Source organism: Excalfactoria chinensis, chromosome 5, assembly GCF_039878825.1.
Source record: "Excalfactoria chinensis isolate bCotChi1 chromosome 5, bCotChi1.hap2, whole genome shotgun sequence".
Classification (NCBI taxonomy): domain Eukaryota; kingdom Metazoa; phylum Chordata; class Aves; order Galliformes; family Phasianidae; genus Excalfactoria; species Excalfactoria chinensis.
Genome location: NC_092829.1, coordinates 36,620,395 through 36,633,675, shown reverse-complemented (window position 1 = coordinate 36,633,675; position 13,281 = coordinate 36,620,395). Strand labels below are relative to the sequence as shown.

Genomic DNA, 13,281 nt, shown 5'->3' with positions numbered 1-13,281 from the left:
GCATCAATACCATTTTTGCTGAACTACAGATAACCATAATATGCTCAGCTTCAGTGGAACCTATAGATCTTTGGTTATTCCCTTTTTCCCTATCCACATGATTCTGAAAAAAAAACAGCAAATATCAGAGCAAAAATGACAGTGATGCCAAAGAACATTCCTAGAAAATCCAGGATATGGGAAGGAACTATGCAAGCTGTAATTATACATTGGCCAGAGTCCTAATTAAGACAGAGCAATAGATTTCACACTTCTTTGCCCAGACTACAGATTTGCTCTCAGGTTGCCCTGTAATAGTCTCTAAGTGTGTCATGGCTAAGTTTAAGGCTTTTGTATAAATGCTGCTGCTAAGGGCATTAATTATGCATAACTCCTGTTTCTTAGCAACTTTGTTTTAAACAAAGTGGGAGCCGAATACATTTAATTGATTTATTTTATGCTGTCAAGACAGACAATAATGTACAACAGACAAAGCAGATACCCAGCGATTGCTGATTGTTTTCTATTATCTCCATAGAGCAAGTAAGAAACGTTTGCATAAGATAATTTTAAAAAATGAATTGATCTTCTTCCTAGCCATTCCTCTCTGGCTAAGTTCAAGAAGTAAGGCCATCTCTTCTCTAATAAAGCATAACACTGCAAAGCAAAAGATTAGTCAAACTCCTGAAGTAAACTCTGGAACTGCCAAAGATAGTAACTTCCTTCCTGAGAATGAGAAAAGGGGGATTCACCATTAAATTTCTAGCATGGGTATGCTAAGGAGAATAGACACATCAATGAAACACAGTAGCATGGGCTAACTTTGTATGTTTAATTCAAACATGAAGAATGAGAGAATCTGCCTGTGAAACCAGGAGTGTGGCAGTTAGAAGTACTGTAGTTCCATCCTTGAGCTAGGAAGTCTGCTTGAGCATTCAGGTGTCTGAGGAGCAGCAGCTTCCCAAAATTACCACTGGAGACTATCTCTGCACTCAGACTAATAATCACCATGGTCTTCACTGGCTCACACTTGTCTTTCTTCCTTTAATGACACTCAGTGAAGACTTTGTTCAGTAACACCCACAAAACATAAATAACATTTAATTAAATAAAGTCTCTGCTAAGATTTAATATGCTAACATCAAAGCATCCGGAAAGTGATCTTTGTCTCTGACAGAAGGTTTCCCACAGAGAAGGAATAATGTCAGGTACTTGCTGATGATGATTGTAATTGTTAAGAGTAAATTCATAAAGCTTCGTGTTTTTCACTGACAGTCACATTCTAGGAGCTATTTTCATGCAGGTGCGTGCCAAGCACTCACTTCTGTATTTTTGGGGATTTTCATTTGTTTGTTTGCTATTTCTCATTGTGCTGGTTTTTTGTTTTGTTTTGTTTTTAATTCCCCCTAAATCTTTTATCACATACATGTCTATTTTCCTCCTGATATAATCTGAAGCAACCCAGCTGGCCACTTTGCAGTGTGACATCTTCTAAGGAGCTGACAGTTACCAGCACATGCAGATGTTTTAGAACCCCAGCAAAGCAGAGTTTATTTACCATCTGTACACAGCCTGGACTCATTTAGCTTGAAAGACTACGTATCAACTTAAAATTCTTTATCATTCTAGTTGACATTTAAGTTTAATTTTGCTCTGCAAAGTCTTAATCTGAAATCAAGTATGACTAAACTGAGAATACATTTCAAGAAAGGTGTTAGCACAGCAGTGCAGGAAGTAAAATCTTATCAGCTTTGTTGAGCTTGGTTGGTTAGTTTTACAGAGATTCATTTGTCAGCAGAACTAGAGGCAGCACAGCTGCAAGGACTAGCTAGGAATATGAGGTCTGGTCCAAAGCCTATAGGAATCCATGCACAACAATGTGTAATTACTTGATCCTTTCCTCTCTAATATCAGATTTGCCATTTAGTTCAGTGGGAGAATAAATACATCTATGCCTTTGATGTTCTTTCATATGCATTTCTCAGAGTAGTGATTTCTGTAAAACAGAAGCAGAATCAAAACTGCATTTGAGCGCAGAAACCCAAATGACAGAAATGAAAATATAAAATATCTGTGGACTAAAGCCCTTAGAGTACAGACAATTTGTCATTAATAAAATTAAATAATTATCATATTCCTGAGGGAAAGCATCCAAATATAACCCCTTCCCTTTGGATAGCTAAATATTTTAACAGGGCAGAAAAAGGGGGGGGGAAAAAAAGCAACTGTTTATACGATGGCTGCTCTGAAAGTGATGCTTCCTTTTATTACATTAGTCCAAAATGTCAGAGGCTGAGAATGGTGGTACAGCAGTAGAGGTTGAACTTCTTCACCAGAGTTCCATTCTGTGTTGTTGCTGTGTGACAGATGGCAGCAGAGGGGCACTCTGACAAAATGGCATCTGACACGGAAGTGTAGATGAAGCAAAAGTGTGGGGTTCTATGATAACTCTGTGCTTTATGAAAATGAGAGCTATTTTAGAGAGTGCTGGGCTCATTTTTTCTGCTTTCAGATAAGAAACTCTTCATTTCATGAGCTGAAGATTTGAAGAGGCTTGTGCAGGCTAGTCGCAGACAAATTGCAGTTACCAAAGTGTCTAAGAATCGGTTAATTCAGAATTATATGGGAAGCAAGAGATTGTTCTGTGCTCAGATTTGGTGTATGATTAATAATTTTGTATCAGTAAAATCCATTCTAGCTTCAGGGAGATTTAACCAGCAAAGAGATGTTATCCAAAAAGTGAAATTTCCTAGATTTGTATCTGTAAAATGTGTCAGACAAACTTTGTTCCCTTTCTATCAAAAGATCAGAGAAAACATTCACGTATGGAAACAAAAACAAACCAAACCAACCGAACAAACACAGCAGCAGGGATGGTGTTGGAGGATAAAAGACTCATCCCTCATCTTCCCTAGTTCATGAACTTGCTGTTGACTGTGGGAAGAGGGCTAGGAAATTAGTTAGGTGTGTTCTGTTGGTTCTTCTCTCTGTTGTGCTTTTGTTTCTGGTTTTGTTGGGGTTGTTGTTGCTTTTACTTAGGCAACAGGGATCCTGTAGAATTGTTTAAATAGTCACTGTTTACCAATGAACAGTGCTTTAAACTCTACCTCGAGAGACGTGTAAATCTGTTAACGTGTTTAGAAACTTGAGCAGCGATGCTGCTCATAAGATGTCTCACACTGGAGTAATTTCATTAAGGGCATTATCTGACACATTCAGACTCGGGTAGGAAGGGCTATTTCCTGCACATGTGGTAAGAAAATCCAGCTATTCCACGCTCCTGGAAAATCATGCTCCCACATAAAGAAATTAGCTTCCTTTCCTTAGATCTGTTTCCCATCATCTGTAAAACTAAATTCCTTTAAAAGAACCACTCTAATGGCTTCACATGTTCATTTAAAAACAAAAACAAAACTCCAGAGCATTACTGAAGGAGAGTATGTAACTATTGATTTTCACCAGAGGTGAATATGGCGACAAACTTCAAACCATGAGCAGGAAAATATTTATGCTCCCAGCAGTGCCCTGTTACGGGTTGTAATAAATTGTCAAGATTTTTACCTTCATACAAGCATTTCAGCCTCATGAGCCTTCGTGGGGTAATCTTATTACCTTACCCTGTAGATCACAAACCAATATACTCAAAATACATGCAGGACTTGCTCAAGGGAATAAAGGGGGTGAGTGGTGGGGGAGTGAATTCATCATGGTCTCCCCCAAAAACGGACTGCAACACTACCAACCAGAGCATCTCTTTTGTTTAAAAAAGTAAAAGTTAACTTTAAACAAATCCATAATTAATAAGAAAAGATCAGACAGAACGTTTAAATACCACAAGAAGGACTTTTATTGTGTTGGATATGTAGATAGTATTACAAGAATTTGAATAGATAGGCTTGCACATGTCAGGAAGGAGAGTGCTTTATATAATAAGCCACAGTGAGGAGATGAACATCCTACGGCAGTTAGCAGGCATGGCTTTATGAGTTGATAAGGCTGGACTGTTTTTCATATTCTTACTCCTTTTTCCAATCCTTTAAGAGGGGGAGAACAGCTTAACGTGAGCAAAAAAATAAAATAAAAATGTACGAAGCAGCTGTGCTGTTAAAAATAATGGGTTAGGAACAGGGTCTTGCTGGAAAAGGGAAAAGGAGAGGCCCTGGAGCACCTAGGGAAGGCACTGCTTCCCTTTATGCCTTCCTTTTATGTCTTATGCTTCATGTAAGGGAGGCTGGGCTACAGTAGCCAACAGTACCACATGTAATGGCAGACTGGTAGTTCTCGATTAGTATTTATTAAACTGAGCCTTAGCAAAGTGTATTCATCTTAGCCAGAGATTAGGCTGTACCTAAGCTATGTTTTTCTTTGGAAAGAGGTGGGTGTGACTGTGAATACAGTATTTCTTAATTCCAATTAAGTAATATCTAATGGCACATAACTTAAAAAGATGTTTATGATTAGAGTTAAAATTAGTGAGTGTGAGCTGTACGTTCATCTTCTGGCCATTTTCAAAGGCCAAGTATTTAATCAGCAAACACACTGACCATGGTCATTAGAACAGCAAGGTCTCCCTGGTGCGTGCAGCCCCCTACATGCCTCCCTTCTTCAGGGTGTGCTGACACCCTGGAGGCATTTGGCAGGAGAAGGTTACTTTTCTTTACACTTAGAAACTACTGGGAGGAATGGAGGGAGGAGGAGACCTGGTAAAGGTGAAGAGGTACACAGGAGGTCAGTGCTGTAAGCATCATTCCTAAAGAAGGAGGTTTTGGAATATTTTCCAGGGGAGGTTAAATGAAGTTTGACTTCGTATTTTCTGGGTTCTCTGTGGAGGAAACTCTTCCACATTGTTCCCAGTGCTGGACCGAAGCTAGGAAGACTTTCAGTCAGGTTGATACCATTTCTTTATTACACACCCACTCTCTGCTAACTATGGATTACCTTTGCTGAAAGTTTGCCAAGAGCGTTTTCTCATTCTTTGTTCTTGTTTTCCTCAAGGCTGCTAAAGATCTGCATTCTTTCTGATAACAGGAAAATGATATGTACCTTCTTTGTTGTTGTTGTTTTACTTTTATCACTTTAAGGAAAAGTACACATACTCTCCCATAGTTACATAAGCCAGATAAACATACTGCAACTCAAAAGTAAATGACCGAATAAAAGTTAAGTTCAGCCAAGAAGACTCAAGAAACTAGAAGCTGTGTGGGTGAGCAGGGCCGCTGATCCTTACTCTGTTTTCTCTCCATGTTCTCCCAGGCAGTTTCACATTTGGTTCAAGGCAAGCAAATGTGAAATAGGTCAGGTAGCTCCTAATCCTGAGGGCCAAGCATCTTGCTCCTACAGGCATCTCCCAGGTCACTCAGGGTACGGTGGCTGTGTGGCACGTGTCAAAGCATTTACAAATGCTGTCAGTTACCTACACGGAACTGTAGTGTCTGCTGAGGTTTTTTATCAAACATTTAGATATGTGCTTTGCCCGCAGAGCATTTCCCCTCCTTGCAGCAGTAAGTTGAGTGACTCCAATTCGTTTCTGTATCCTTTCTTCTTTTATGAAACCTCACTTCCACGTTAGCAAGATGGTTGTGTTGATTAAAGCCAAGCAACTGTAGCACAAACAATATTCGCTCTATTACAGTCCTTTATTTCTGATAGTTTTTCCATGTACTCGTAGCATTAAATCTTCCTAATACATGACAAGCCTTCAGCTTCCTCAAATACCGAGTCTAAACAAAGGAAAGTCATTTCTGAGTTCCCCATTTCACGCTCCGCCGGACGCAGCGACGGCCTCCCACTTCTCCAATTTGCAGCGCTGCCCTCACGAAGGTCCGCGCGAGGCGTGGGAAGGAGGAAAGCTCCCTCGTGGGGCTGAACGCTGAGCCCGATCTGAGCCCGCAGGTGGGCGCCCGAACGACCCCGGCCCGCAGAGCCACGAGGGGGCGCGGCTAAAGCTCCCGCTGCGTGCGGCGGGGCCGTGCACCTTGCTGGAGGCGCGGGGCGCCCGGCGCGGCTCGCACGGGGCTGGGGCTACCGGCCCGCCTCCGCCCGCCCCGGCCCCGCCCCAGCCGCGCCGAGCCGTGCCGTGCGGCGGGCAGCATGCGGAGCGGCGCCGCCAGCAGCGGTAGGGTCACGCTGCGCCGCGAGGGTCGCGCTGCGGGCGGAGCAGGTGCGGCGGGGCTGGGTCGTCCCGTGGCGGGTGGAAGCTGCTGGGGCCGCGGCGTGCCGTGTTGTGCCGTGATAGGGTGCGGGCGGTGTGCCGGGCGGCTGCTTGGGCGGCTAAGCGCTGGTGCCAGGCGGGGCAGTTTGGGGCTTCTCGCGGTTGGTCGGAGGGAGACGCAGAAGGAGGAAAACCAGTGTTACTTCGTAAGTATCCCGCGATTAAGGCAGGAAAATGCTTTCCAAACGTTTTGCGGCGCTGAAGTGGGCTATTAGTTTGGACGTGTCCTAGTGAGTGTGCTAATGAGCGTAATAGCACCCCTCCCTGCGCACCTTCTGGGTTAATCGAATATGGCATCTGCTGGGTCTTCGTCTGTGCTTTGAAGTATGCCTTAGTCTACGATAGTAATTGTCTTGTCATGTTCCTTGCTTTTTTTTTTTTTTTTTTTTTTTTTTTTTTAAATTCAGCATGTGATTTGAATTCATGTAGCTGGCCGTAGGCTGAGCTTGGGGACTCCCGATTGCTGATTTATTTGCCCCAGGTTTATGTGGTTGATCCAGTATCAAAAAGTTTTCAGTTCCTTCCTAACTAGCTTATCGGGAAGGATCTGAAGGGCTCTGCTGACTTGAAAAACCGTTTACAATTGGCAACCTTGTTGGTGCTTTCAGCCAAAATGCGATCTGAGCGTGGAAACCGAACTGCATTCTTGCATCTAAAGATGGTCCCTGCAGGTCAGAATTGAGGCATGCTGGCATAGCCAGGAAAGTGCATGTGAGTGTAGGGCTTTTTTCCCTTTTTCTTTTTTTTTTTTTTTTTTTTTTTTTCCTGTGCCTCAGGGACTCCACCTCCAGTAACAAGGCAGAGCAGCGGTGCGGTTTCATGCTGCCCAGGCCCCGCTGGGGTGCAGCTGCCCCCCCTCTGACTCTTCTGTTGGTTTTGAGGAAGTTCTTAATCTGGCACTGTGACTCAGTGTCCTAATCTTTAAAATGGCTTAATAAGACTTGTCACACTTGCCTCCCAGGGATATTAACATGTAATTGATGTTCACAAAGTATCTTCATCAGGGAGAAAAGAGGGCATCTTGCTTCCTTCATTTCACCATTCTATATTGGTTGCTAAATATATTACATGGGTGGAAAACAGATTATCCAGTGACCAACTGGCATTCATGTCTCTTATCATATACACGTGCACTTCAGATATGTGTTTGCCCATGTCTGATGACTTTGAAATACTGGTTTGGTTTTTTTTGTTGTTTTTTTCCATGGTTTTATTCTTTCTGGAGGACAGGCCAGATGGAAAACTCTCTTTTAAAATACTGTTCTGTAGTACCACCCAACTTATTCTCCTAGCTCTGGAGGTGGTCACTTTATTTTTTTCTCTGCCTATTATAAAGTCAGTAAACGTTTTGAGAATTAAAACTGCACTGACTCACTTAACATTGAACACATGCTTGACTTATGTTTTACTCAAACCAAGTCTTATGTTCCAGCTTGTTGGGTTTTTTTGTCATGTTTCACTTCTTTATCAAATGGAAATGTGAACAATAATTTTACCGTTCTCTGCTTGAAAGAAGTTGTCATTAAAACAAGTGCTGTTTTTTATCTTTGTACTTTGTATCTTCTTACTTGCTGCCCAGAGCAGTAATTAGCAGCTTTACTCTCCTGACTTGAATCTCACCCCACCTCCTCCTTATCACCTCTGCCTCCCCCTGGGGCAGATAGCAGAGTCTGCAGTGGCAGTAGTACAGGGCTGGGATCGTATGCCGGGGGACATCAGTATTCTTTAAATCAGTTACTGTGAGGTGGGCACACCTACTTGTAGCATTGGTGTAATGGTGGTTTTACAGCTCAAGCCTTGGATTTAGAAATTTTCAGTCCTTTCCCTGAATCTTGGTTCCTGCAAGGCTGTGTGCTGGGAGGCTGTTCTGTGACTGGGCCAACTTGCACGTTCACTTGTGTGTTTCTTTCTATTTTGCCTTTCAGCAAAGCATGTATTAACCCCTTCGTGTTAATTAAACATATTAAATAACATAACACCTGACAAGGAGGGCTTTTAAACTGCTGCTTGATATTGGTAACTGTTGTTTTCTTCATATGACTTGAAGAAGGAACTGGAGATACAGCTTATAATGCGCAGTGAAGACATAGGCTGCATTCAGATTCTTCTTCCCCTGTGGTCTACAGCAAATGGTCTGACTTTTTCTGCCTTGTCTATAAATGTGGGCAAATTAATCACTGGCTTTCTAAATGTTTAACAAAATAATAATAGTAATAAAAAAAACAAAACACAACCAAGGAGAGAGAAATACTCTGTTCTCAACTTTCTCAACTCTGCATTTCCTTTCCTTGTTCTTTCTTGCCTTACTTAACCCGAAGATGTAGAGCAGTATGAAATGTCTGATATTGTGGTGGTTGCACTGCTTGTGAGGAGTTCTTGTTTCCTTTGGTTTTGTCTCAAATCTAGAAGTAGGCATCATCTGAGAAGATTCTGCTTTCTTCCTTAGCTATTCTGAATTAAAGTTTTCCTGTCGTTGACCATGTCTCATGAGAAATGTGGAGATGAGAGCCTTTCTTTGTGGGCGCAGGAAGCCAAAAAATGAGAGGTGAAGCATGTTCACTGAGAAACCAGCTAGCAATCAAGTCTTTCACCTCTTTTAACACATACCTTGTATCTGCTCCAGCTGTCTCACTGCTCTGGTATTTTATAATTAGTATCTTGAAAACTCAAGGGAAAACTTTCAAATGCTACGTATTTCCCACTGGGACTCTTCCACGTGGCTGTAACATTTGTTGTGAGACCTTGGTAACGTGTGTCTGTTCCTCAGCTGGGTTGGATTCCCCTGGTATCAGCAGGAAATCTGGCTTTCTACTGGAAGAGGCTGTACTTCTTAGGAGTGTGGTGTGTTTTGATTCCCTTGAGATGAAGTTGATGTCAGGTGACTGAAATTGAGGTCTGCCTTCCTGTGTGGTACTTCTGTTTTTTCAGCTTGCTCTCCTGTTGTGTCCATGGTCAGCGAGTTACAGGATGGCTGAGGATGGCTTTGTGTATCTGTAAAAGCAGCCTGGCATGCTTACATATGTATAACACATACGTACTTGTATAATATACACTTACAGCGTGCACTTTGTATGAGAGCAAATTGTTTTGCTGTACTTCTTTCTGTTTGAAGAGTCCTCGTGTACTTGCCATAAATTTGAGAAATGCAGCCTCTGCTCTGTGTCTGGCAGCCAGGCTGCTGTGGGGAGGGGGGGGAGGTGGTGGAATGACATGACATGCTGTTTGGCTTGCTTGTCACTAGGACTGGTTTTAGAGGTGTTTATGCTGACAGATCGACTCCTTCAGAAGTGGTATTAGTAGTTCGGGGTATTCCAGCACCAGAGGCTAGACTGTTTCCAGAAAATAGGGGTATTCTAAATTAAGGCCATTAAGTGTTCACTGATTCAGTGACTGCAGATACACAGTTAATATTGTATTGTGACACATTCTAGAAATGGCTGGGTTTATTTTTGACATGGAGAAGATGACTAAGAATAACTCTTTCATCTACGCATACTTGCATTTACAAGGAAGTGAAAACTTCCCCAAAATGATCTTTAGTCATGTTTATACTCTTAAGTCCATGAAAGGAAAAAAACTGACTTAGGCTTAAGTCTGAGAAGTACATGCTGTCAGGCCCATTTCCTGCTCCAGGCAATGGTTCAGTGAATTTGGGTTTTATTCAGGAAGTTGTTTTCCCTTCCAAATGTTTGGAGGCAGTCTCATATGTGAGATGCAGGGGCATGGTGAAGAAGCACAGGTCCTTGTCAGGAAAGGCAGGTGCTACCACAACACAAATTCTGATAGATGCTACTTGCTTTGCTTATCACCTCAGTCTGATTGTGTTTATCTCAGTGTCCCAGTAACTCAGATGTAACTTGGAAATGTAACTTCAAGAAGTTACTGGTTGAAACTTCACTTAAGTTCAGACTTTCCTGCACTTGTGTTTGTTTCTTGTTGCTTTTTCCATCTTAGTGCTGTGATGGTAAAAACTTCTGAGGGGGGAGCAATTCTGTAGGCAGCTCCTAGCTTCGGTCTTCACCTGCCTGGCTCTTTGTGGGCACCTTGCTACATTTTGTTAATTGGTGGCCAAAGGCTTGCTGCTTGGGAATTTTCAGGCAGATGGTTTATCAAATTGTGTGTTGGGAGTGTGTCAACTAGAATTAACTCTGTTCTTGTCTCTGGTATCTGCAGCGGCATGGACAAACAAAGGCATTGTTTTCTTCACGTGCTACATTCAGCCAAGTGGATGCTACCAGTTTAGATTTTAAAATGACTGTAAATGCATGTTACAGAGTTTTGGCTTCTTAAATAGTAGGTTCTTTGGATCCTTTAGTCCATGATAAACCCTTCTCAGACCTTTTAAGCTTGCAGCTTATTGCCCATGAAGACTTCAGTAATGCTGAAGGGGGTGTTAGAGTTCATCTTTCTGTGTAACTGACGTAGCCAAGGATAAAAATAGAATTTCCAAAGCCATGTGAAATTTTTGTTGGGAATATGTGGGTATGTATTTAACTACCTTTAAATAGTCTTACTGTAATTCTGTCTTGTATCCATAAAATTTGCACGAGGGAAAACTGTTTTAATAGTGTTTCTTTAGAAAGACTGAGTGCACCAAAATACTGTTTAGTTTAGATAATGTATTTTGCTATCCTGAATATTACCTGAATAGTCAACTCCAACTGGCAGCTGAAAGGCTTTTAAATCCTTATGGCATGTTTTCCCAGCCTGTTGTCTGCAAATCAAATGATGTTCAACAACAAATTAATAAAAAGTGAAGCAAAAGCTGAAGCAGGAGATGCCTTTTTCTCCCATCTCTCTGAGAAGACTTGGGTTTGGCAGGTAGGGGAATTCTTATTTGCTTATTCTTATTGGCTGAGTGTGTATTGCAGTAACTATAATCTGTGCTGTTGGCTGAGGTGAGTCCCATCTGTTAGAGTTGTTAGGGATGTGCAGCGCCGGGCCTTTACACCTGCGTGCATGGATGGATTTAGAGAAATAAATACAGTCTCTGAAGGCAGTTGCTAAAAGCAAGGGAGGAGTTCAAAATATAATGCAGAGCTCTCAGCTGACGCTTTTTCTATCTGAAAAAAAGCCCTCTCATTACACATTACCTATACTGGAGTTCACAAGATAGTAGGTAGTTTTTGTTTTCTGCTTTCTTATGAGATCAGCTTCCTTCTGTACAGAGTCATCTATTGTATGCATTCATTATCAGGCTTTTCATTACGAATTTTCTTCCTGCTGTGTCACCCTGTACTGAGCTGGAGAATAATTTTAATTTGTAGCCTGAACTGATTAGTAGAAGATTCAGAGCTTGTTCTGCAGGTGGTGCTTGGACTTGGCTTCATGGAAACAAGTGTATGGTTAGTGCCGATATTTTTATATTCGTTCTTGTCACTTCACTTCGTCTGTCAGTCCAGCACAGTACATACCTGTACACTTGAATCTCAGCTGAGTTTCACCCATGAGTGGTTGTAAAGGAGGGAGCATCCTGAGAAGAGCACTTACTTCTCCAGGCCTTTTTTCCCCTTCTAGCTGGGCTAAATGAGCTGCTGATGGAGGGTGATATTTTGATTTGGGTAATTCGTATCACAGAATCACAGATTTATACGATCTGAAGAGAAACCGGAGTATATAATCTGGTTCTCTCTGAGATTCAAATTCAAAGTTTTCAGCTCAGTATTTGGTTTTGCCTTTATGCTGAGTGCGATGAATACCTATGACTGTCACCTGTGCTGTACTGCTATGACTTCAGAAAATTGCTTAGATAATTGCACAGCTGTAGAAACAGCAGAATATTGAAGTCTGGAGATATTTGTCGTATATCATGGTTATGCTTTGTAGGATGAATGCAAAATGTAAGTTCCTTCCTTTTCTGTCTGTGGATGTCTTAAATAACAGCTGACACTCCTCTGTATGGTATTTGTATTCAGAGCATTAATGTGGTTGAATGAATATCAGAAATGTGCACTTTTAAGGCTTGGAAACAAGCTCCATAAACATGAGCTATTGGTGCATATTCAAAACCAAAGTCAGTGTATGTAACCGAATACTTCTTGTCGTAATTGCTCTTTCAAACACTGCCCTTGCCCCAAGTCAACATTAGGTGTCCTACCAAATGCATTGGGAAGAATTAGGCTTGTGTTTGGGACTCAACAAGTCCTCATAGCAAACCTGATAAGACAAAAGAAATGTCTTTCTGTTGTTGCAGTGGGGGTATATGAGAGAGAGCAGAAGGGTTAGGGTGGTTGACTTTATTTCCTGGAAATAAAGCGCACGTTTTTCAGTGCATAAAACAGATATTACTCAGTTTCTGATGGGCTTCCTTGTAAAAGTGTCTTGAAGGAGGCATTGGCTTAAATCTGTTGCTTGCATTCTTGACATGCAGTATTATGTGATGCTATCTCGTCACAGAGGCATGCAGTGTGCCATGATGTATAAATAACCCTGTGTGTCAAAGGTAATTTTAGACAATGTGCCAAATATTTAATGAAGTGCTGGGTCTCATCCTGGCTATCTGGTATATATTTGGGAGTAGGTATCTGAGCTGAACTGCGGCAGAGGGGTGATGAGTAACGTAATACTCTCCGACACATGCTGCTGAGCTACTTCATACCGTACAGTAAGATAGCCAGCACTGCAGGTCAGCTGCATCTTATTTGTGACTCTGATACCTAGATAAGTAGACAGACAAATAGGTTAATACGTGCTAGGCCAACCTGCCTTGGTGCTTGCTGAGGAAAGAAAAATTGCTTTTTATATTCTCTGTGGTGTAATTTTAATGAATGTTTTGCATCTGAATTGTGAAGTTAAATATGGAGTAGCATGCAGAGGGGTGGGTGGCTTTACTCCTTCAGGAGTACTGCTTTCCCAGAAGGAGAACTCAGTGGGATGCTGACTGCACGCAGTTCAGTACATTGTCCTTCCATGCAGAGTTAAGTTGTCCTGGGGCTGATAGCAGTCCTTGAAGGAGGGTGGTTTGGGGAGTTGTAAAGCAGCCGTGTTGTACACCAAGAGCTTGCCACAGGCCTGGATGTGGGAAGCAAAGGTGAGTATGGACCCCTTACTTGGAGCAGGTGCTTCTTTCTGGGTTTACTTCTGGTCTGGGG

General features: G+C 42.1%; 1 protein-coding gene across 2 annotated transcripts in view; it reads left to right on the top strand.

Moving 5' to 3' along the window:
• The window catches only part of MICAL2 (microtubule associated monooxygenase, calponin and LIM domain containing 2), a 141,963-nt gene that overhangs the window by 22,171 nt on the left and 106,511 nt on the right, over window positions 1-13,281 (top strand). Inside the window, exon 1 of one of the 2 annotated variants that reach the window (XM_072338691.1) lies at window positions 5,768-6,139. The exons of the other annotated variant lie outside the window; for it this stretch is intronic. The gene's annotated coding sequence lies outside the window, so the exon portion shown is untranslated. Of the gene's footprint in view, window positions 1-5,767; window positions 6,140-13,281 lie in introns of those variants that run through there. 2 annotated transcript variants of the gene reach the window in all.